Source organism: Marmota flaviventris, chromosome 5 (genome assembly GCF_047511675.1).
Source record: "Marmota flaviventris isolate mMarFla1 chromosome 5, mMarFla1.hap1, whole genome shotgun sequence".
In the NCBI taxonomy this organism is placed as follows: Eukaryota; Metazoa; Chordata; class Mammalia; order Rodentia; family Sciuridae; genus Marmota; species Marmota flaviventris.
In genome coordinates, this window is record NC_092502.1 from 157,191,828 (window position 1) to 157,216,477 (window position 24,650).

Here is a 24,650-nt window from a genome sequence, read left to right on the forward strand (position 1 = left end):
CACAATATTCACTTATATCAAAAAATCATAAGCAGCTGGGTGCAGTGGCACATGCCTGTAATTCCAGCAATTTGGGAGGCTGAGGCGGGAAGATTCCAAGTTCAAAGCCAGCTTCAGCAACTTAGCAAGGCCCTAAGTAACTTTCCGAGACTTTGTTTCAAAATAAAAAATAAAAAGGGCTGCGGATATGGCTCGGTGGTTAAGCACCTCTGGGTTCAATCCCTGGTAGCAAAAAAAGAAAAAAAAAAATCATGAGCAAAACCAGGCATAATAGGCACACCTGTAATCCCAGCTACTCGGGCAGCCAAGACAGGAGGACCCCAAGACTGAGGACACCCTGAAAAACTTAGCTAGACCCTGACCCAAAATAAAAAGTCAAAAAGGCTGGGACACTTGCTTAGCATATATGAGGTGCTTAGTTCAATCCCTAATACTGGAAAAAAAAAATCATAAGCCAAACTAAAAGGCAATCAAAAAACAGCAATCAAAATTAATGACATACACAAGTTTATTTAAATATCAACAAAAATATATTGAATATTAACATGAAAACACCAAGAATACAGTTTTTCAAATGAGTAAAGAACAGAAAACCCCAAATTAGCTAAGAGCTAATAAATATATGTGAACTATGTAGAACCTCACTAATAAGCAAAGTCATGTAAATTAACTATTAACAAGAAACCAGATACTAAACAGTAAGGATCATACTTCAGAACTTCACAGAAAACTGATCACTCAGTCGACAGTGCTGGACAAACACCCTGGCCATATGGGCAAGAGTGAGGCTGGATCTCCACCTCATCTCTTATGCCAAAATGAATCCTTGAATACATAACAACACTGGAAGAAAATGTAGATGACGACTTCTATAAACTTGGCTTAGAAAAAACAACTGAAGCATGATAGCACAGCCAGAGACCACAAAGAATAAGATAGATAAATCTGACTCTACAAAAATTCAAACCTTCTCAGGAAAACAGACCAGGGACTTTCTCTTTCAGCCATAAGATGCTAGCTTCAATCAGACCCTCTGCCACTGAGATCAAGTAACAGCACTGGGGGCTGGGGATGTGGCTCAAGCGGTAGCGCGCTCGCCTGGCATGCGTGAGGCTCGGGTTCGATCCTCAGCACCATGTACAAACAAAGATGTTGTGTCCGCCAAAAAATAAATAAATTCCCTCTCTAAAAAAAAAAAGTAACAGCACTGACTCCATTTGTTAAATATCCACTCAGAGGCATCGCATTTCCAACACAACCAGGTCTCACAGCCCCCTGCCCAGGAAGAAGGTCACAGCCTGAAGATGGGCTGCCATTCTGGTCACTATCCCCAGGTGGCATTTGTGAATTCACAGGGCTGTGAGGCTCAGAAACCACACAGACAGCAGCAGGGAAGCATCAGAGCTCGGCTGAGCCTCCAGAGAGACAGTCTGAAGATCAGGGAGTTCACGGCTGCCCAGGATAACAGGCCTGGGAAGCACGCCATGATTCCATAGGAAATCCCTCCTTCAAGTCAGGCAAGCCACAAAGAGCAGCAACCTTGCAAAGACTCCGACCTAGTCCACAGTCACCTGCCTGGCTCTGTCTGCCAGAAGCAAACTAAAATCTCTCTGGAGGAAGACAACACCATCCAGAGTACTTCAATTTTTATGCACAATGTCTAGCACTCCAAAAAAATTACTGGACATATTGGGAGAAAAACAGACAAAAGAAAACATCTCCAAGGACATCCATACACTGGAATTATCCAAGTTTGAAGTAAGTACCTAGCCAGGCACAGTGGCACATACCCATAATCCCAGTGACTCTGGAGAAGGCGGGAGGATCGCAAAATTGAGGCCAGCCTGGGCGACTTAGTGAGATCCGCTTTCAAAATAAATTAAAAGGGCTGGGGATGTAGCTCAGTGGCACAGCAACCTTGGATTCAAACCCCAGTATCACAAAAATAAATAAATAAATAAAATAACTACTTAATCTGTTTTTTAAAAAAGATGACAAATGAATTTTACCAGAAAACTAGAAGAATAAGCAGAGTAAAGATGAATCAAATAAAAAAATTACAAGTAAAATATATATAACAAATTAAGAATATAAGGGCTGGAGGTGTAGCTCAGTGGTGAACTGTTTGCCCAGTATGCTTAAGGTGCTAGACAATTCCCGGCACTAAGGAAAAAAAAAAGAATTTAAAAATCGGGGTGGGGGTGCAGATAGGGAAAGGCTGATCACTGAGGATTAAGTTATAGTTGAACAAAAAGTTTTGGTGTGCTATTGTATAGCAGGGTGACTAAGGATAAAATAATACACTGTGTATTTCAAAAAGCAAAAAGAAAGGCTCCTATAAGTTTTCTTCATAAAGAAATGGTACAGCTGGACATGGCTGCATGCTGTAATCCCAGCTACATGGGAGGCAGAGGCAGGAGGATTCCAAGTTTGAGGCCAGCCTCAGAACTCAGCAAGACCCTGTCTTGATATTAAAAAAAAAAAAAAAAAAATACATAGGAGCTGTGTTGCAGTTCAAAGGTACAGCACCTCTGAGTTCCATTCCCAGTTCTAAAGAAGAAAGAGAAGGAGAAGAAGACAAGAAAAAAACCTGACATATTCTTGAGGCAGATATGCTTAAACTGACTTAAACATTGCACATGTACACATTTACTGAAGCGTTACATTGTACCCCATTAATATGTACAATCTTTATGTTCGTATGTAACAATTAAAAATAGATCCAAAAAGAATTTAAAAAGCAACAGCAGATTAAGCTAAAGAGCAAAGTAGAGAATAGAGAGAATAAAAAAGATAGAAAAAAGTGAGATATACATGGAACATGGTGGATGGAGTCTGAAATACATGAATCTGATGTCACAGAGCAATAAGACAAAGGGGTCAAATAATACGACAAGACAATAGCAGAGAATTGTCCAAAACTGACAAAGATATTAGGCCACAAATGCAAGAGATTCTACAAACCCCAAACAAGATATTTTTTTTTAATCACAAACTAAAAAAAGAATGTGATACATATGATAGACAAAGAATTAACATCTTTAGCATATGTTTGAAAAAAATTCTTAGACCTCAAAAAGACAGACAAAAATATAATCCTTAGACCTCAAAAAACAGGCAAAAGATATAAAGAAGAAATTCAAAAAGAGAAAAAGTATAAAATGCTAGAAATCAAATTCTATTGAACATGTTAAAACTCCAAAAATCAAAGACACACAGCTTAAGGTAAAGTATCATTTTGTGACCTTGAATGGAAAAAGATGAAAAGAAGCTGGAGTCACCAGTGTTGGCAAGCATATGGATATGACCCTGCTAGTGAGCTGTGCTGTGATCTGTCAGGTGAGGTCTCTAAGCTAGGTGTGATACAGGCAGGGAGGCACAGGGAGGCACGACGAGACAGGAACAATGACAAGATGGAATTTATTACCCACCGAGTTCAAGAGGAGAGGGTAGCTCCCCTGACCAGGCCAGAGAGACTGGAGGAGTCTTCCAGAACAAGTGCAATCAAACATCAAGGGGCAGGAACCAGGGGCCAGAGCCAATACTGAGGTCAGGGCACTGCCTAGTGGTTTCCCCCTGACAGGACAGGAGTGGGTAACTTGAAGAGCACCTGAGGCCAAGCACGAACTCAGGGATGATATTACTGGGTTCCAGGCTTAAAACAGAAGTAATGTTGCAAGCAGCTCAGGGCAAAAACTGCCTTAAAATATTTTGGTTAAGGGCAGAAGATGGATGCCACGACAGTATTGTCATGGCAATAATCAAGCCCCCTTTTCCTACAGGGCAATTTGTTCATATGCACTATGTTGGTCAGTATAGGCTTAGTAATGCAGCAATAACAAGCAATCCCCAAATCCCAAGGGCTTATGACCAATGTCTGATTCTTGTTCATACCACATGTCATGCAGGTCAGCTCTTTCCCCATTGCTTTCCCTTCCAGGACACAGGCTGTTGGAGGAGACGCTACCTGGAAGAGGGAAAGGAGGGCACAGCGGATCAAGTACTGGGTCTTCAAACATTTGCCCAAAAGCTATGCCACTTGCTTCTTGCTAAACTGGCCAAACCAAGTGCATGACCATGCATGGCATGATGGATAAAAGCGTAATCCTGCCTCAAGGGCAAGCAGATAACTTCAAAATACTGATCCAAACTCAAGCTCCAATAATTTCCCAAGAAAATAAATAGATTAGTGTGCAAGAATACATGTGAGTCACTGTTCTGTTCCTAAATCAGACACTAGGAATAACTGATGTCCACAGGAAGTCATGGATTAAATAAATTAAAATATCCAGAAAAAGAATGCATTGCACTATGCATTAGCTGACATAGAAAGATGCCCTCAATATGTGGCTATGAAAAAAAAGAAAATTACATGTATCATATTATATTAAATATCTCTAAAGTAATACCTAAAATACACAATTATGTCTAGATAATAAACTGGCAGTGACTCTTTTTCATCTTTGGTATTTTACCTTTCTATGTCATCTGAATATTTTACAATAAGCATACATGACTTTTAATGTTTCAAAGGCCAAAAGGCCATTTCAATACTTGTAATAATTAGTGTTCAGTATGATAAGAATATAGCAAAGTGAGCAATTTCACACCCCACTGGTGGAAAGGCAAATTGGTGTGGTCTTCCTAAAGAGCAAGGTGGCTTTTAAAAGGCTCATACTGTGATACCAATTAATAGGCTTTCTAGGGAGTGATCTAAAAAGGAAGGCCCAAGAGCCAGCAGGGGTTGCACTAAGACATTCATGCATCAGAGCATGATCTACATAGCAAGAGGCTAGAAACAACCAAAATGCCCCCAAATTAGCCAATAATCTACGATGTATGTAGAAAATGGAGTCCGAAATTCTTTTGCATTTCTAACATAGAAATGAGCTCAGAGTGTGGAAAGTGAAAACAAGGAGGATCTGATTGTATTTATGGATAACTTTACAGACTGATAGACCCTACACATTCCATAGCACAGGTCAGAAAAGAAGCCCAAATGTTAACTATCATTGTGTCCAAGCACTGGTCACCTAGGTCACTTATTTTTTATTTCTTCTTTGTTCAGTATTTCTCTTTTCCCCAATGAGTATTTCTATTAGAAGCAGAATACAATACCTAACAAACATTAGTATTTGATGTCAGAGATGCTCACAGTATGGGTTGATCACTCACAGGGAAAATGAGGCAGCTTCACTTAGGCCAGGGGATTAGAGCAGGTGCACACCTGTGATCCCAGCTACCTGGAAGGCTGAGGCTGAGGCAGGACGATTCCAAGTTCAAGGCCAGTCTGGGTAATTCAACAAAACTCTGTCTCAAAATAGAATAATAAAGGGCTGGGGATGTAGCTCAGTGGTACAGCACTTGTCTAGCATGTGCAAGGTCCTGGGTTCAACCCTAGCACCACACATAGACACACACACACACACACAGCAGAAACATTCTCCTGCAGTGAAAGATTCACAGACCCCCAAATCCATTGCCCCTTGAAACACAGCAAGCAAAAGTTTCTCCCGGCTTCTTAGCCAAGTACATACCACTATTAAGTTAAAAGCCAGGAAACGTGATGTCCTGGTACATGTAAATGCACTGAAAAGGCCCCCATTTGCACTGCTGATAAGTTAAACTTCAGGAAACAAATGAGTAATGTCCCGGTACATGTAAATGTGGTGCATGTAAATGTACTGGGAAAGGCCCACATTTGCACTGGAAAGATCTTTCCCCATTGAATCTGGCTCTTGACTACAGGAGACTGACAGCAGTTTCCTAAACCAAGCATTAAGATGCAGCACAGAAAAACTTGTTCAGCACTAAAAGACTGCAGACAAGGATTATTTATTGGTCTGAATGTTGTCTTAGAAACTACAGAAAGCTGAGGGAAGAAAGTCTCTCTCTCTCTCTCTCTCTCTCTCTCTCTCTCTCACACACACACACACACACACACTCTTACAGGAACCTGACGCACACCATATTCCCACACTGCGTCAGATACAATGATTTCCAACTGGAATTGTGGCACCACGACTTCTCTCCATCCTTCACATGGGGCTGAATTATTCCACACTGTCGCATAATGAGCAGAAACGACGGGGGACTCTCAAGACGCATGGACTGTACCACCGTCCACTGGAATCATCAGCAAAGAAGTGGGCCAGGTGGAGGACTGATAAAAAGCATCTGTCTCGGGGGAGGACCCAGAGGTGGGGCCACACTGTGAGGCCACCCATGTGACCACAGCTCTGCTTCAGGTGGGCCCCTCTCTTAACTCCACAGCCCGGGGCCCCTTCTTCCATGGAGGTGCCCAGCAAGCAGCAATCCCAACCTGAGCGCACCCCACAGCCAAGTGGGCCTCTGGGCAGCAGGCAGGGGGCTCACGAGGAAGTGCAGCACCCAGGAAGTGCTTTCCAGTTCTGGGTGCTTCCCTTCACTGGAGCAAGGGCAGCCTCGTCCTCCACACTCCCGTGGTCACACGCTGAAACCTGAGTCCAGTGGAAGTGGACGCTCCAGCTGGAAGTGGACCTGAACAGCCACAGCTTAAGGTCTACAGTGAATCACTAGTCCCTCAGGTTTTCTCCTCCTACCAGCCTGCTCTGCCCCAGCCTCTCTGCCTCCTGGCTGTTCTAAAACATTCCAGGCTTCCCACCAGCTCCATCTGCCTGGAACATATTTGCCTAAACTTCCAAGCAACACAACTTTCTCTACCTTTGAGTCTTTACTCAAAGTTTCCTTCCTCAGCAAGGAAGGGAAATTTCAGTGCCGACCCGGGACTGCAAGAGCCGTCCATCCCCTGCCTGTCCATCCTTATCCTTCCTCCTGAGCACTTACCAGCCCTCCCTTGCTAAGGACTGCACATGTCTCAGTCATCTCACTGTCTCTTTCCCCAACAGCAAGTAAGCTCATCAGAGCAACAATCTCCCTCTTAGTTCAGGGTTCTACTCCTAGAACAGCACCTGGCACAGGTATAGACATTCAATAAATACTTGCTAAGTAAATGAACACATTAGACTCCAAAAAGGCAACCTAAGGCACAATCAAGCATATTTAAGGCAAACTGTATTATGTAACATTTCTTTTTTTTTTAATTTTTTTTTTTAGTTGTTGATAGACCTTTATTTTATTCATTCATTTATATAAGGTGCTGAGAATCTAACCCAGTGCCTCATACATGTCAGGCAAGCACTCTACCACTGAGCCACAACCCCAGCCCTGCAGTATGTCTTTTTAAAGGGAGAAATGCAAGGCATAAATATTTGCTTCATTTGTTATTAGTTATTAAAAATCCCTTAAATGAAAAACTAATATTCAGTTTTCTTGGCTAAATACATATCATGCGATCTTGCTGAGCATGAGGGAGGTTGTCTCTGGCTCTTCATTAGCTTCGTTTTCAATTAAATTTTCACAGCACACATGGTGGTCACCTCCACTCACCCACGATGCCCCCCGTCACAGGCACTGGATAAATGTAGAGGGACAATCAAGAAACTGGAGGAACTGGAGCTATGAGCAGTAGCTCATGGCTGTAATCTCAGCTACTCAAGAGGCTGAGGAAGAAGGATGGATCAGAAGCGCAAAGCCAGTCTGGGTAACTTAGCAAGACCCTGACTCAAATTAAAATTGAAAGGACTTGGGATGTAGCTCAGTTGGCACTTGCCTAGCATGAGTGAGGCCCTGGGTTCAATCCCCAGCACCACACACACAAAAAAATGTGTTAAAAAAAAAACAGCATAATTACAACATTATAAACATATAAGTGAATAAATAAATTAAAAGCAACTGATAGAGCTCTCGTGAGAAAGAAGCAGGAGAGGCACCAGGCATGCCAACTCTGTGGAACTTTCTATGACCTCACAACCCTCTCCAGGTTAAAAGGTGCCCAGGTTCACAACTCCAGCGGTCTCCTCCTCCCTAATCTGCAGTGATTTTCAACTCGGAGTAACTGTGTCCCCAGGGACAGTTTTGGTTGCACAGCTAGGGAGCATGTGGATACTGGCATTGAATGGACAGAGGTCAGGATGCTACTCAGCACCCTGCAATGCACAGGACAGTCCTTGGGACCCAAGGCGTCAGCAGTGCCAACACTGAGAAACTTTGTCCTGCTTAGAAGACAGAGGATATCCAACTTAATGGTGGCTTGACTTCCGATTCTGCGACCATGTGATGTGAAGGCAATACACATGCAGTAGAAACTGACTCTGAATTTTGAATTTGGATCTGTGCCCAGCCTAGCAACAAGTGGTGGGCCCCACCCTGTCTCTCAGGCTGGACAGAGGCGGTGGGCCTCCGTTCCCAAAAAGCCCATGGTCACAGGAGAAGCCTAATGTACGCAGGCTAGATGTATTTGGTGTGTTGTGGGAAGCCACCCATGAGCCCTGGAGACCTAGATTTCCCGTGAATATCAGGCCGCCCAAGCCATGAGGTCTCTGTCTTTGCTGTGCTAGTGAGATAGCTCTCATAGCTCTGGAGTTGGGTATAACCTGTTGGGAACTGGGCTGCCCTTCTCCTACCTTAGTTGGCAAAGAACATTCCATGGAAGACCTTTGATGTCCCCCCACATAAATAAAGCAAGCGCGGGCTCCATCTCTCTCTCTTTCTGGTATGGAAGCTCCATCCCTAAGATCGGAGAGCCTTCCTGCCTCGGCTTTCCAAAATCACTTCCCGGGTACTGTGGTTTTTCTCCATTTTCTCTTTATTAGCTTTTATTCCGCAGCCAGCCCACTCCACCAAGAGAGACCCCAATTCCGTCGCCTGCGTGGGATGTGGGCGAGAGTGTGTTTTCAGTTGATGATATTTTCACTGTAGGATGGGTTTGCGGAGACATGACCCCAACACCAGTTGAGGAGCATCTGGCAACTTCAAAATCAAGGGTGTGTAACTGGCAGCAGGACACAGTACCCAAGTTCCATTCAGCAGCAGATACAAACCACCAACCATGAGCAACAAGTTCTGTGGAACTGACGAGGGCACACGCTGAATGGGACCAGGGTTTTCCCTCACGCAGCTGACCTCACTTCAAGAGAAATCACTAATCCTACAGACAAAGCAGAAGGGCCTCACTGAGAGCAGTCAGCGAGAAGCCATGTGGTGACGGCACAGGAAATGCATGCAAAAGGGACCTCAGAGGGAAGGCATGTTCTGCATGGTTGGGAGCAGGTGGCCCAGCATATGACTGGGGGACAGCAGGTCACCCGTTTGTATGACACAAAGGGACGCATACAGAGCACGGTCTGGGGGGCCTTAAAGGAACAGTCTTGAAGACAATGCTTTAACAAGAGCTGCACGTGGCGATAAAACCAGGAGTGGGAGCAGGACACACCAGACGATGGAGACTCAGGGGGAAGCGATATAAGTGAGACCCCCATGAAAAGTGAGAGACCATCTTGGTGGGGCAGGCAGGGCTTGGAAACAGCAGTTGAGGAAGGGTGGGCAACCAGAAATGGGGGGCAGCCAGGACCAACTGTGTAATTTGCACCCTGGCGCAAGATGAAAATGCAGGCCCTGGTTCCCAAGCATCAAGGTTCAGAACGGGGCCCTCATAATCATAGGCTACCGACTGCAAACCCAGGAAGCCGGCTCTGGAGGCAACAGCAGCAAGAAAGCAGGAGAGGCTCGAGGAAGGGAAGCTGGAGGAATCCTGCAGACCATCCAGGTGCCAGTGTGACTCTCGGGACCAAGGCCCAGGGCCAAGCTGGCATCAGCAGCACCAGACTGCCAGCAGAGGATATTGCTCAGGGAGGATCAGCAAGAGCTCTCCAGAGACAGGACCAATAGGAGACATGGACAGAAAGAGATTTATTTTAAGAAATTGGCTCACATGACTGTGGGGGCTGCCTGCTCCCGGTGGTGGTCAGACCACTGTGCACGTGGCACTGGCTGCTCTTGCGCTCTCTCTCTCTCTCTCTCTCTCTCTCTCTCTCTCTCTCTCTCTCTCACACACACACACACACACACACACACACACTCACCTGGCTGAGAGGTGATAGAGTCTGAAACCCTGCCCCTGACACCTTCGCCCCAGGAGAGCGTCTCATTCCCCATTCTTGTGATAGTGCCCAAAACGCTGGGGGAGAGAGAAGAGGCAGCCCCGCCAAGGCCAGGAGAAGCTTCGGGGGTGGGTGGGAAGAAATCAGAATTCATGGGGGTGAGGGTGACAGCCAAGAGAGGGGCCTTTGTGACACCCACCCGCCAGGGAAGCCCTAAGTGCCCAAGGGCAGGCTCGCCCTGGCCCAGGCTGAAGGCAGATCAAGGGGACTGCACCACCACCCTCAGCCCTTGGCCTTGGCCTTGGCCTTGGCCAGCTGGGCACCTCAAGGGCCTGCCAGGCCCAACCCACTGGCAAGTGAGTTTGGGTTTTGTTTGGCTTTTCCTTAATGTCAGGAGAGACACAGCAGGTGGATAAGAGGAAAGGAAGGAAGCGGAGGAGGGCAGATGGACACGGCACAAGGAGGAACTGGAGGCAGGAGGATCACAAGGGCCAGGCTGACCTGGGGCACTTGGCAAGGCCCTGTCTCAAAACAAAATGATGTTCAAAAAGCCTGAGGCTGTAGCTCCGTGGTAGAGCCCTGGCTTGGCGTGGGTGAGGTCCTGGACTCAACAACAACAACAGAAGATACTGAAAAACCGCCCTTCCTTACGCTGGCACCACAGAGTTAGGAGCAGGGGACTCGCGGACACAGGTCACCCTTGGTGCGGCAGGCAGTTCCCGGGAGTCAGCTCTCACTGAGGGAATGTTATTGAGAATGTCAAGGCGTGTTGACATTAAGTTACAAGGATCCAGTTCTTTCATAAGAATCCTTCTATAAATAATGTAAAAGTCCTTCTATAAATAATGTACATAATCTACAGAAAGTAGCTTAGTGGTTGCTTAGGGATGGGAGGGATTTAAGGTGAGGGCTAAAAGGGTCTGAGATTCTGGAGTGATGAAAAGCTGCTACAGTTGTCGGTGTCAGTGGCTGCCAATCATCTGTGGGTATACTGGAAACCACCGATTTTCATACCTTGAACCAGTGAACTGTATGGTATGTGAACTCAGTGCGACTGTATTCTTTTTTATTTTTAAAGATTTTTTTTCCACTTTCTCTTGCAAATTACTTTGTGTGTGGGTACACGGGAGGGCCCTGGGAATAGAACCCCAAGCTGGTACATGCTAGGTAGGTGCTCTACCCCTGAGCCACATCCCTAGCTTTTATATAATTTTGAGACAGGGTCTCGCTAAGTTGATGAGGCTGGTCTCAAACATGTGGTGTTCCTGCCTGAGCCTCCCAAGTAGCTAGAATTACAGGTGCAACCTACCATGCTTGGCTTCAAATGATTTCTTTCTGTTTTGCATTTTGGGGATTTTCTACTATAGAATTTTAATTAGCTTTCTTTTTATAGTTTTTTTTTTTCTTAAGCATCCTCTAATTATTTAATTTGAACTGTTGAATTTTATTAAATTAAACACTCATGTTAAATAATCATAGGATACTAAAAGTCCACATTTTCAGAGCTGAAAAACATCTATATGTGAGTCTATTTGATTTTCTGGGTAGAGACCTTGGGATTCTGTAAGTATAAGTGACTTTCAAAGTCATGCATATGTAATTCTATTCAAATATTTTTAAAACTACATATTCCATTTGTTGGAAAGATATTCAAAACACAAAACTTTATTATTCCTTCAGCATTTGATATTGTGGTTTTTTTTAAAATCCTTTTATTTGTTTTAATTAGTTAAACATGACAGTAGAATGCATTTATGCACTTTGATATACATAGATGGGATATATTCTTGTTTTTCTGAGTGTACATGTTGCAGAATCGTATTGGTCACGCAGTCACATATACACATACAGTAATAATGTCTGTTTCATTCTACTATCTTTCCTATCTCCACATCCCCTACCCTACCCTACCATCACTTCCATCTACCTAATCTAAGGTAATGCTATTCTTCCCTAGTGCCCCAGCCTTCTTGTGAATTAGCATCCGCAAATTAGAGAAAACATTCAGCCCTTGGTTTTATGAAATTGGCTTATTTTGTTTAGCATGATATTCTCCAACTCCAACCATTTTCTGGCAAATGCCATAATTTCACTCTTCTTTAAAGCTGAGTAATATTCCATTGAGTATATATACCACATTTTCTTTATCCATTCATCTGTTGAGGGACACCTAGGTTGGTTCCATAGTCTAGCTATTGTGAATTGAGCTGCTATGAACATTGATGAGGCTGCATCAATACAGTATGCTGATTTTAAGTCCTTTGGGTCAAATGGTGATTCCATTCCCCGTTTTCTGAGGAATCTCCATACTGCTTTCCATAGTGGTTGCACCAATTTACAATCCCACCAGCAATGTATGCGTGTACATTTTTCACCACATCCTTGCCAACATTTATTGTTGCCTGTATTCTTGATGATTGCCATTTTGACAGGAGATGAAATATTAGAGTAGTTTTGATTTGCATTTCTCTAATTGCTAGAGATATTGAACACTTTTTTATAAATTTGTTGCTCAATTGTATTTCTTCTTCTGTAAAGTGTCTGTTCAGTTCCTTAGCCCATTTATAGATTGGATTATTTGGTCTTTTTTGGTGTTAAGTTTTTTGAGTTCTTTATATAACCTAGAGAATAATGCTTTATCGGAGGTGCATGTGGTAAAGATTTTCTCCCAATCTGTAGGTTCTCTCCTCACATTATTAATTGTTTCCTTTGCTGAGAAGAAGCTTTTTAATTTGAATCCATCCCATTTATTGATTCTTAATTTTACTTCTTGCGCTTTAGGAGTCTTGTTGAGGAAGTCAGGTCCTAGGCCAACATGGTAAAGATTTGGGCCTAGTTTTTCTTCTATTAGCCACAGGGTCTCTGCTGTAGTGCCTAAGTCTTTGATCCACTTTGAGTTGATTTTTGTGCAGGGTGACAGATAGAGGTTTAATTTCACTTTGCCTCATATGGATTTCCAGTTTTGCCAGCACCATTTGTTGAACAGGCTATCTTTCTCCAGTGAATGTTTTTGGCACCCTTGTCTAGTATGACATAACCGTATTTATGTGGGTTTGTCTCTATGTCCTCTACTCTGTACCTTGGTCTACAAGTCTATTTTGGTGCCATTATCATGCCATTTTTGTTACTATAGTTCTGTAGCACATGGTTTAAGGTCTGGTATTGGGATGTCTATTCCTTTGCCAAAATGCCATTACTCAACAGTGACATTTTCTGTATTACTGATTTAAAAACCCACAGCCTTCATGTTACACTAGAACTCACACTCAGAATCAACCCCTTTGCAAGCAGAAATGTGGAACCCGCCCAACCCAAACAGAAGGATAATAAGAGTTTTTTATTATTTTTGAAAGTCCCCACTGAATTAAAATTAGGAAATGGAAAGTTCATGGCATCTTAAATATTTTGGGACCCAGTAAAATTGTCCACAGAGTCACTACAGTCACTGCTTCTAACAAATGAGGTAGGTCTCATGTTCTTTTAATCAAAATACACTTGTGCCTCATTGCAAACAAACCCAAAGGATTTAGAATTGTTTATGCCCAAGAAAAGTTAAAAAGATAATTTCTATTAAAAAACAACTCACCAGAGCCTCCCTTGTGTGTTTTAACTAACTGAATTTTTCCGAGAAGTATGTTCACTCCACATCATTGGAAGTTGAACCTCTCAATCCATCCCTGTCTATGAGCCCTCCCTGATGAAGGATTTCCTGTCTCCCAAAGGCCCACCAAAAAGATATGTCCTGTGTCCCCAGGTTGGGTGACGGCTCTCCTGTGATGAAGAGTCTGAGTTGAAGGACCCCTAGGGCCAATGCTTGCCTGCTGAGAGAGGGGCCTCAGGGTGCCTGGCCAGCCCACCCTTGAACATAGGACATACAGGTGAAGGGACATGCCTGAGGCTCCTTCCCCTGCTCCACTGTGCCCTCTGCACTCCAGGGGGATGGGGTCCCCAAGTGTCTGACACCCCCACCCCAATGATAATGGTCAGCAAGGAGATACAGCTCCTGTAATCTAAGGGCCCCTCAGTGCACCAAGGTCAGTTCAAGGTCTCAAGCAAGGTCAAGGTCAACTGAGCCTGCTCTGCTGTACCAGGAACTCATTTCCTAGAAATATGCCCGTGATCTCACATCAAAGGAAAAAACCTAACCCCAGCACCAGCAGAACTGACGGAGGAAAAATGTCACCACCACTATTTTTAGCAGATGACTATTGCCCCAGTTGTAAAGGACCGAAGCCAAAAGTCCAGAAGGAAAAAACACAGACTGACCCTCCCAGCAGGGGAGGAACCCGGGGATCCTCCGCAGCTGCTCACTTGACAGTGCAACAGACAGAACCTGCCCTGCACGTCGGGGATGGGAGGGCCCAAATCTAGGGCCCTTTGCTCTAATCCCGTACTCAGGAGAACATCAAAAACAGAGAAAAGCTGTGGCCATTGCTGGCACAATCCCTTGCAGAAATGCCCTCCTTGCCCAGCTACCTGCGTCTGGAATCTGATGCTCCTCCAAGCCCAAATCTGCCTCAGTTCCATTTCTTGGGGCAGCACCTCGTTCTCTATCCACCTGGAGCCAGAGGTGCCGCAAGGTGCACCCAGAGGAGCCCCAGACCCTTCTCTGCTTCCTCCTGATCTCCCCCACAGCTTTGTCACCCCTAGGCACCAGCTGCCACTTCTAATGGTTACAAGAATCCTCATCGTGTGGACATGCCATTTTCTTTATTATTCATATTTAGTTAAACATTTACTTTGCTTCCACCTTTTTCCCTGGCTGAAAGGGAACCAGCAGTAATGGAAAACCATTTGAGACTAATTCACCTACAAAAACTAGAGCTCTGTTTATTGAGTGTCTAGCACAGAGCAGAAACTTTCTATTTAAGTTACTAATCTATTCTGCAAAGAACCTCAGGAAGATGTTATTACCTTCAGAAGTGTCTCCATTTCAGGTTAAAGGAAACGGGGATCAAAAGACCAGGGTTTTGTTTTTAATTAGGTGGTTAGATTAACCACCCTAATCAAGCCTTCATCTGTAACCACCAAACTCAACGCCCACTTATCCACTCCCAGGAAATGCCTAAAGTTCTTCTAACATGAAAACCCTCTTAAAATGCAGGTCTGGCTCAGTGGGCCAGGGGAGGGTTATGGGGAAAGCTCCTTTAGATGCCCACACTTTGATTGGTCCCCTCACCACCCCTTTAGGAAGCAAAGGTTCCAACACCCAACGTCTCCAGTTGGTCCGCTCCCCCCCATTCACTAGGTTGGACCCTGCTTTCATTTCCAAAATTAGTAAGGTTTGGATAAAAGGAAATGCACACTTTCCTTCAACTCATCTAAAGAAGAGCAACTTTACTGCCTCTCGGGGCAATGTCCCTAGCCAGAGTCATGGGCTCCAATTCACTTACTGGGTAAATCATCAACTATGGAGCTGCTTGACAATAGTACAAAATAAATGGATGATTCACCAGAAATCGGCTTCTAGATATTGATCATAATCACTCTGAAACAACAAATTTTAGAAACAAACATTTTACAAGCACCCCTTATAATCACCAGACTGTGAAGCCAGCTTACTTGTATGTGAGCTACAAAACTCAAATTATCTTTTGATAAAAGGTAGCAGAAATCCCAAAGAACAGGGGAGAAGGTGATTAGAAGCCGTATTTGCTAGTCCAACTCCATGATTGCAGTCTTAGAACCTCCCAAAGCTGCGGCACAGAAGAAATGGGGAGAGGAGAGGCTGTTGGAAATATGAAGGGCAGTTCTTAACCCTGACCCCAAGATTGCCTCGGGAAACTCGGAGTCGGGGCTGGGGAGATAGCTCAGCTGGTAGAGTGATTACCCCGCATGCACAAGGCCCTGAGTTCAATCCCCAGCACCACAAAAAAAAAAAAAAAAAAAAAGAGAGAGAGAGAGAGAGAGAAACTTGAGGTCTGTCAAAGAAGAGCATCACTGAAACTGGAGGTGAAGGCAATGGCTTTGGGACCCAGGAGTCAAGGAGGCCCCTAGGATTGGCAGCATCTGTACCCAGAAGACAGAGCTGGGGGGTCTCAGCAATGAGGAGGTCTCTTCTTGGCATCCAGGTTCTTTTGAAGTTTTTGATCCCGGCAAGGTCCAACACGTGCAGTTTCAGTGACGGTCCTCTTTGACAGACCCTGTGTTTCAGGGCTAAAGTGGGATCACAGTTAACTGTCCTTCATATTTCCACCTCTCCCCGTCTCCTCCAGGCAGCAGCTGGGGAGGCTCCACAACTGCATCTGTTCGAGGAAGTCATATGATCGGAATCGTGCGCCTTGTGATTTCTTGAGATCTTGTCACTCAGCATAATTCCCTGGTCTTCCTTTATTTTTCAAGCAACCTCGGGGACTGGGGATATAGCGTGTTGCCTAGCATGTACCAGGCCCTGGGTTTGACCCTCAGCATGGCAAAATAGATGAACAAACTACATTTTCCTTTCCTTGCCTCAGAAGAATGACTACTATGAATTTACTTAACACCCTTGGCTGGCACCTCCTTGAGCACAGGTGACATGGTTGCTCCTGCCACCTCATCTGGCCTTCCCTCCATACACCTGTCTGCCCCTCTTGGGGCAGTGTCCCTAGCCAGAGTCATGGGCTCCAATTCTAAAGCCAGGTAAGCATCCCAGAAATTCTTAGAAGCCAGACAGAAATTCTCTGTCCCCACCAAAGGCCTACTTTTGATCTGAGCTTATGCAGATCTGACATAAATATGCCTTTGGAAGCATACATTTATTTCTCTGATACTTGGAAATTGCTTTCAAATCCCACCACTCCAATCCAGTTTTGCCACTGAGCCACCTGTCACATGGGAGTTCACTTCTACCTTAATTTCTGCACCTCTGACTTTAGTAGAGAGAAGAAAAATGTTCTTCAGTTCGGGAACACTGCTTAAAACCACCTCTTACAAAACATTTTATGTACACACGTTATACAGACATCAGGGATTCTTAAGGTCCTGCTTCATCTTAAAATCTGACCACCTAAGATCTACAAACAGGAGCCACTGTGGCCTCTCTCTCCGGGCAGAGTGAGGAAGGACATCCTGCTCTCCAGGCTACGCAGGTCTCTGCAGCTCCCATCCAACCCACCTTACCCTGGTGATCTCACAGGCACAGGAGCATGCAGACCCACCAGCTCTCCACCAGCTGTCTCAATGAATTACTGCCCAGCCCTCTTGAATGAAACACACTCTCTTTGTCCAGTTTTACTACTGCTCTACATTCTTCTTTGAATTAAATGAAATTACATATTGGTTTACATATGGAATTGTTTTGACTTAGAACAATTTTAGAATGCCCCATGATTGTGATTTCTAGTTACTGGCTCCATAGGCTGGAAAGCCAGTCTCGAGAAACTTAAAAAGAAAAATTAGAGATATTACAAAGAAGTGGTATCATACAGACCGTGCTCCCTAAACTAGGTTAAAAGTTTTTCTTCTAAATAAAGATACATTTTTAAAAATTTAAGCACGATTCTAAATTACTTAGGTTAAAAAGAAAAAGAAATCATAATGTAGATTAGAAGAGAACAGTACTAAAAATACCACATAGCAAAATTTATGGGGAAAAGTAAAAGTGATACTTGATGGAGAATCACCAGGATATAGTAAAAAGAAATAGTAGAAATTGGTGACAGAGTAAAGATCACAGATCCAGAGCAAAAGCTGATTATCAGAAAATAATAATGAAGTAGATTGTTTTCATAATATTTGTCATGAAAAAGAGAAACAGCACAAATTTTTAAATACAGGATCCAGGGTATCCCAGATACTTGGGAGGCTGAGGCAGGAGGATTGCAAGGACACTCCCAAGGTAGTAGCCTCAGCAATTTGGAAAGAACTTAAGCAACTTAGTAAGACTCCATCTCAAAATAAAATATAAAAGATCTGGGGATGCAGCTCAGTGTGAGAATACCCCTGAGTCTGATCCCCATTACTGAACCATTAAAAAAAAGGGGGGGGGGGGGGAACCAGTATATAATACAGTTATCACAAAGATTAAAAAAAACTCTACAGCTTTATAATGATAAACTTAGATGTAATGGGGCAGTTTCCTAGAAAATAAAAGTTCTCATAATAGACCAAGAAAGAAACATGAAATTTGAATAGTCCTAAGATCATTTAGGGGATTACAGACCTGGAGGTCTCATGGGGGCTTGAAGTTTATGACGGACATTAGTTAAATAAGATGTTCAAAACCACCCAACAGCCAGGTGCAGTGGCACACACCTGTAATCCCAGCAGCTTGGGAGGCTGAGGCAGGAGGATCATGAATTCAAAGCCAGCCTCAGCAATTTAATGAGGTGCTAAGCAACTCAGTGAGACCCTGTCTCTAAATAAAATTTTAAAAAGGGCTGGGGATGCTGTGGCTCAGTGGTTTCAACCCCTGGTACCAAAAAACAAAACAGAGAAACCCCCCAACACACACCCATTGCCCCCTAGCAATCCCATTCCTGCATTCCTGCATACAGGTGAAGGTGGGAAGCTGAGGAACCCCAGGGAGAGGCCCTGAGGGGGTCAGAACCTTCACAAGCAGCATCAAAGCTAGGTCTGGACCCAGCCCTGCCCCGCTCCTCTCTCTCTACCCTGAGCCCCACTCTGCCAACTACGAAACAGAGGGTTATAACCATGCTGTAGTTTGGATCTCTAGTGGTGCCAAAGGTCCAGGTGTAAAGGCTCGATCCCAGCCCAGGACGCTCCCAAGGTCTTTTGCAGATGGAGCCTAGGAAGGAAGTCGGGTCACAGGGCAGGCCCCTGAATGGGACATTGGGACTAGCCCCAGCTGTCCCCCTCTCTTTACTTCCTGATGTGCCAGGAGGTGAACAGTCCCCTTCCACCACGTGCTCCCACCATGGTGTCCTGTGAACAGGCCCAAAGCAACCCGGTCGAGCGAGCACAGACAGAAACTGCTGCAATCATGAGCTAAAATGAACCTTTTCCCTTATCAATTTGATCATCTCAGACATTCTGTCCAGAGATGAAGTTAACACAAGACTACAAAATCCCTTCCAGCTCTAATCTTGGGACAAAGGTCCTAAATTTCTGAAACAGACACACTCCTTGCCATTCAGTGTAACCTTTCCCCTCAAAATGGCAGTAGCCTTGAGGGGCTGAGGCTGGGGATGCTGAATCTGCAACTCCTGGGGTCACTTCCACGACTGGAGTCCCTGGCTGACGTTTTTCACAGCAAACAGAAATTTTAAATCAACACTGAGGTTGAGTACATCACATCCTTTTCAAACAGAAGCCAGTTCGTACCTGGGAATCTCCTTGGATTTGCCACCAGTTCACTCTAGTTCCAACCCTACGCCATCACTAAGAGTTAGGCCTCTCCTTGGTGCATACATCAGCAGGGCCTGCGAGATGGAGTGGAGTTCTCATCCTCTTGAGCACTGTCAACGTGACGGAGTGATTCCACATCTAAGCTGGAGGCCTCCTGGAGCACAGAAGATACCATCGCCACAGTCGCGTCCACTGAATGGCAGGGGCCTCAGGCCAGCAGGGACGCCAGCTCACCCCTCCCCTGGCGGCATTCCAGAGTCTACTGGGGTGCATGTCCAGCAGGCTCCTGGACAGCAGGTGGGACCACGGTGCTGCAGGGATGGTGGGTTTTGCACATAGACCACCTCGCTGGCTCAGTCACGGGAACACCTATGCCCCTCCAGGAACCCATCTCTTCGCCCTTAACCAAGACAACCCACCCACATCTCGGCCCCCAAGGGCGGACAAGCTGCGTGAGCCTCCCTCAGAAGCCACTGTGAGTTCACACCCCTCCTCGCCAAGAGCTCCAGCGATCACCCCCCATGCACGCGCACACACACACACACACACACACACACACACAAAACCAGCTCAAGAGCTAAGAACAAAGGCCACCAGCTCATGGAGATGCACCATGGGTGAGTGCCCAAGGTGTCCCTAGCCACCCCTCACCCTCACCTCTCTAGACTGGTTGTAAAAATGGCCCCAGGCCTCCTCCCTCTGTCTACCACGTGCAGCTCCTCCCCTTGAGAGGAGGGGTCACACTCCTCCTGCTTAAATTTAGGTGTGACCTCCAGACTTGTGTCAGCAAATGTGACATTGAACCTGAGCCAAGCTGGAGCCTCCTGAGGTCCTGCTGACTTCTGGAACGCTGCCCCAGCCATGGAGAAGCAGCAAGGGGTCGGCCTGCTGGGACCTGAGAGGCCACGTGGAGCACAGATGAGTCACCCCAGCCGAGACCATCCTGGCCCTGCCATCTGCGGCTGACCACCAGCTGACTGCAGACTAATTAGAAATCCAGCCTGGATCAGCTGGGTTGCGCCACCTTGGCAAAATGGTCACTGTGGCACACCCCCGTGGGCTTTCATAGTTGTGTGTCCCTCAAAGGTCCACGTGTTAAAGTTTGGGTTCCCAGGGTGGTGCTATTAGGAGGTGGTGGAGACTTTAGGGGGTGCGGCCTGGCAGGAGGTCCTGAGGTCATCGAAGATGTTCCCTCCAAGGGATTCCAAGCCAGGTACAGTGGTGCACACCTGTAATCCCAACTACTCAGATGCAGAGACAGGAGGATAGCAAAGTTGAGGCCAGCCTGGGCAACACAATAAAATCCTGTTTTAAAATAAAATTTTAAAACAGGATTTGGGATGTAAAGTCAGTTTGCAAGGCCCCGGATTCAATTCCCAGTGCTGGGGGAAAGAGGAGGACAGGTTGAAATTGCAAGCCCCTGGTCTCTTCCTCTTCTGTTTTGCTTCCTGCCTCAAGTGGTAAGCACTGTGCTCCACCAACGTGCTCCTGAACGTTGCACCTGGCACCCCCACCAGACGCAAATGGGTGAGGCCAATGCAATGGGTTTACCCAATTTTGGGCTGGAAGCTCCGAAACAGTGAGCCAAAATAAACTTCTTCTCCTTATGGTTAATTATCTCAGGTATTTCATTACAGTAACACCAGGCTGACTAACATATGCAGCACTACTGTGGCCACAGATAAATAGCACACCTGTATGAGAAGCACATGGGTCTCTCCACTGCTGCTGGACCTGGAGCAGCCCACCATGGTCAGTAAGGAGGAAGTGATGGACATCTGTTAACCGCCTGTCACAGGCCCAAGTCTTCCCAGGCCACCGAAATTGACTCACATCTGTTCCAGTCCCTGGGGCTGTGAGTCTAGAATTCTACTCCCATCTCCCTTGTCACCGGCTTTTCTACACCCCAAACTTTGAGGATGCAACTACTACAACAGGGACATAGGTTCCCAAACAGCAAACAAGACTCTTTTGGTGCCCGCTGGACCCCAGTACGCGTGGAGAGACATGAGGCCTGTCCACTTTCTATAGTAACCAGCAAGAATGGGAGTAATCACCCTGTTTCCACGCTCATGCAGGCTGTGAGTGCCAGGCCTGGTGAGGGCAGAGGGCTGCCCATGGGCTGCAATAATGTAAGCCTCGTCTTAGGGCAGGTGATTCCACAGTTTATACATCTGTTTGGAGCACTCGAACAATGAATGACAGCAAGACAAATTTCTCAAGTATATTTCAAGATAAAATCTGATCACAGCTATGAATCTGCAGAACTCGAATGGAAGCCCCTGGGGAAAGGAGACGCCCATCCTGGGTGTCTGGCTTTGCTCTGCTAATAGAACCCAAGGGACTGAGGGCCTGTCATTTAAACCTGCAGGCCCAGAACGCCACCCAGAGAGCAGTGGCGTGTTTTAAAGTCAGCATGATTGGGCCTAATTTGGTTCAGGAGCTGTCTGCCGTGCAAAGTGTCCTTCTGTGACAATTAAAACAGCACAAACACCTCCTTCATTTTCATTGCCACCTAAGGGGCCACCACGGCTGTAGAAGAGACTCTCGAGTGGTAATACAAGGAGGACAAGAATTAAGAAAAAGAATTATGGCCACGTCCACTGTCCCCACATCAGAGGCAACATGGTGATCCTAAGCCCTGAAGACGGCGGGAGCCGCAGTGCATGCTGTCAGCGGATCACCTGACACACATCCACTTGTTGCATATTAAATCACACAATCCTTTTAGAGCAATTAATATTTTAGAAGGAAAACAGTGTGCTGAGCCACATCCCGTATTCTACTCGTCTCAGGAGGCAGGAAAGAACACGTTTTCTTAAACAAAAACATCTGATCCTCGGTCACCCGAGCCTAATGGAATGCCTGTCGGCACAGGCAGAATACCACTCAACACACCAGCCAAGTGGAGAAGCCTTTAGAAACCCCCCACGCACCCCCGGGGAAGCTGGCTCTTTGGAGCTATTCCTCTGCCATTAATGCAATTACCCCTCTACTCACCAAGCTGTTGGGGGTCACTACTCCTGATGAACTTGTAGACCAGGCCACAGCGAAGTTTCTCCCTCAGGGCCTTTGCACTGGCACTTCCGTCAATTCAAGGCTCTTTTTCAGAGACCTTCTCTGTCCTTTGCTCCAGTGTCACCTGCTCTCTCAACTCACCATCCTATCCTGAGTCTCAGCCCTCACTGTCTGTACCTGGACTGCCTGTAACTAGCTCCTGGGCCTTGTTGGCTTAGGTGGGGGAAAACAGAAAAGGACTCCCAAAGATGGAACTCTTAAAACGGAAACCTGCAGGCCCTAAGAGGCAAGCCATGTGACACCACAGCCCCACGTTGGGCCACTGACATTCTGAAACCAGTTTGTTTCCCAATTCCCTGTTTTTTCTTCTTATTTCCAGGGCTGGAGATTGAACCCAGGGCCTTGTACAAGCCGGGGAAGAACTCTACCACGGAGCTCCGTCTCTAAGTTGCCAGGACTGGCCTTGAACTTGGGATCCCCCAGGTCCCTGGGATTATAGGCCTGCACGACCACGCCCCACTCAACCTGCTCAGGAGAGCCTCTCTGGCCTTGCTTTCCACATCCCCTCCTCTCACACCACACCAGGACCAAACCACGCTGCAGCTGCCACCACCCCCTCAGCTCCACCTGCCCGACTAGAATGTCCTCCGTCCCCTTGTCCATGCCCTCTTCAGCTCTCACAGGGCCTTCAGGACTGTCCTCACCCTGCATGTCTCTGGAGGCCCTTCTCATACCGCCTCTACGGGGAAGCTCTGGCTCCCTCTCAAGTTCCTCTCTCACTAATGGGCCAAGATGCTCAAAGGCAGGGGCTGCTGGATTCACCTGAGCCTCCTGAAGTACCCCCCGCACCCACTCAGTCTCAGTAAACACTTCTGCCATGGCTCTGCCCGTCTTCCATGGGTCTGGGCATTGGACTTTGCCACACTGGATCCTTTCAGCAGCTTCTCGGGGAGACAGAGGCTGTGTAACCAACAGCATCATGAAGCGAATGTGGAGAAGGGAAGCCCCTGCCTTCTCCCCTGAACAGCACAGCACAGGGCCCTGCTCCTTCTGATGGGAGATTAAAGAGCCCAGGGCCCTCACGGTTGGGTCCCCGTCATTATCTGATGGGGTACAGAGGAGACTCAAAACAAAGAAACAAGCGTCATGAGTTTCCACCTTCACAGTCCAGAGAAAAGAAAAGCAGAGAAATCTTTCACCCGGCAAAACACAAAGCCAAGCTGGAAGGTGAGCAAAGGTGAGGGGGGGGGGGAGGGGAGTGAGAAACGGGACAAGCCCCTAAACGGCCTCAGAGCTCCATGAGCAAGATGAGGTCTTGTGCTTTCAACCCAGGAGGCACTGGCCGACGGTAACCTATTTACAGGGGAAGAAACTGAGGCAGAGATGCTGGGAGGCTGGAGCCCCCCCCCCCGCCCCTACGCTCCCTGAGACAGGGGCTTTCAAAGGGGTCCCAGGACCCTCTGTCTAGCCTAAGCCCCCTAGGACCCGTTTACATTCTTGTCACTTTTCTCAGCTGTTTTCAAACTTCCTTATTTTTTTTTTTCCACTAAAGGAGACCTAGTAAAGCTGAGCCCTGTGGTAGCTAAGAGCGGAGGCTGAGCCCAGTTGGGACCACAGAGAGGGGACCTCCCCTACCTGTGACCTTCCTGAGGTTCCTTTAAAGCTGGCCATGGCACTGGCTTCAGGGAGGAGAGATGAGCATCTGGGCATGGGAACTCCCACCAGGTGAAACTGAAAGTACAGCCAGCTGCCACCTGAGCCTCAGGAGGGACTCACAGCTACCTGGGGCAGAAGGGGGAGGCTGCAGCATCCCCCTCCAGTGCCAAACAGTGACGCGACTACAGGCCACTGGGGTGGTGCTGGCCTTGGGAACCCACCTTGGGTCCCCTCCTTAGTTCTCGCCTGACAACTGTGGTGTCAAATCAGCACAAACAAAAGTGACACTCGCTGCTTCCCATGTTTGTAAAGCCCACCCAGACCACAAAGGGGCCAACCACCTTGCACCCTGTGCCCCAACATAGGCCAAAGAAACAGGGTCACCTGGGTCCCAAAAATCAAATCGCATACTTTCCTTCAGTTGCAGGCTCCCAGAAGGCACCTGCACCCCTGCTTTGCTAGTCTGGGGATACGAAAATCAGGTGAGAACACACTGCTATTTGTCCACCCAGCAGAGGTTAATGGGGACATGACCAGCATGGTCACCCTGCAGTTTCTCTGTGGAAGTGCTGGGTGGCTTCTGTTCCACAGCCAGTCCTTCTCCTGTCGTCTCAAGCCAACTTTTTTCTAAACATTTGTAGATTTCAACACCTTGGCATAATTAACGGGTACTCAGTGCCTCCTTCCCTCCAACCCCACCTGCCCGGT

General features: G+C 46.5%; 1 protein-coding gene across 1 annotated transcript in view; it reads right to left on the reverse strand.

Annotated features, from left to right (window-relative positions):
* The window catches only part of Ankrd33b (ankyrin repeat domain 33B), a 75,239-nt gene that overhangs the window by 49,584 nt on the left and 1,005 nt on the right, over positions 1 to 24,650 (reverse strand). The gene's annotated exons all lie outside the window — the stretch shown is intronic.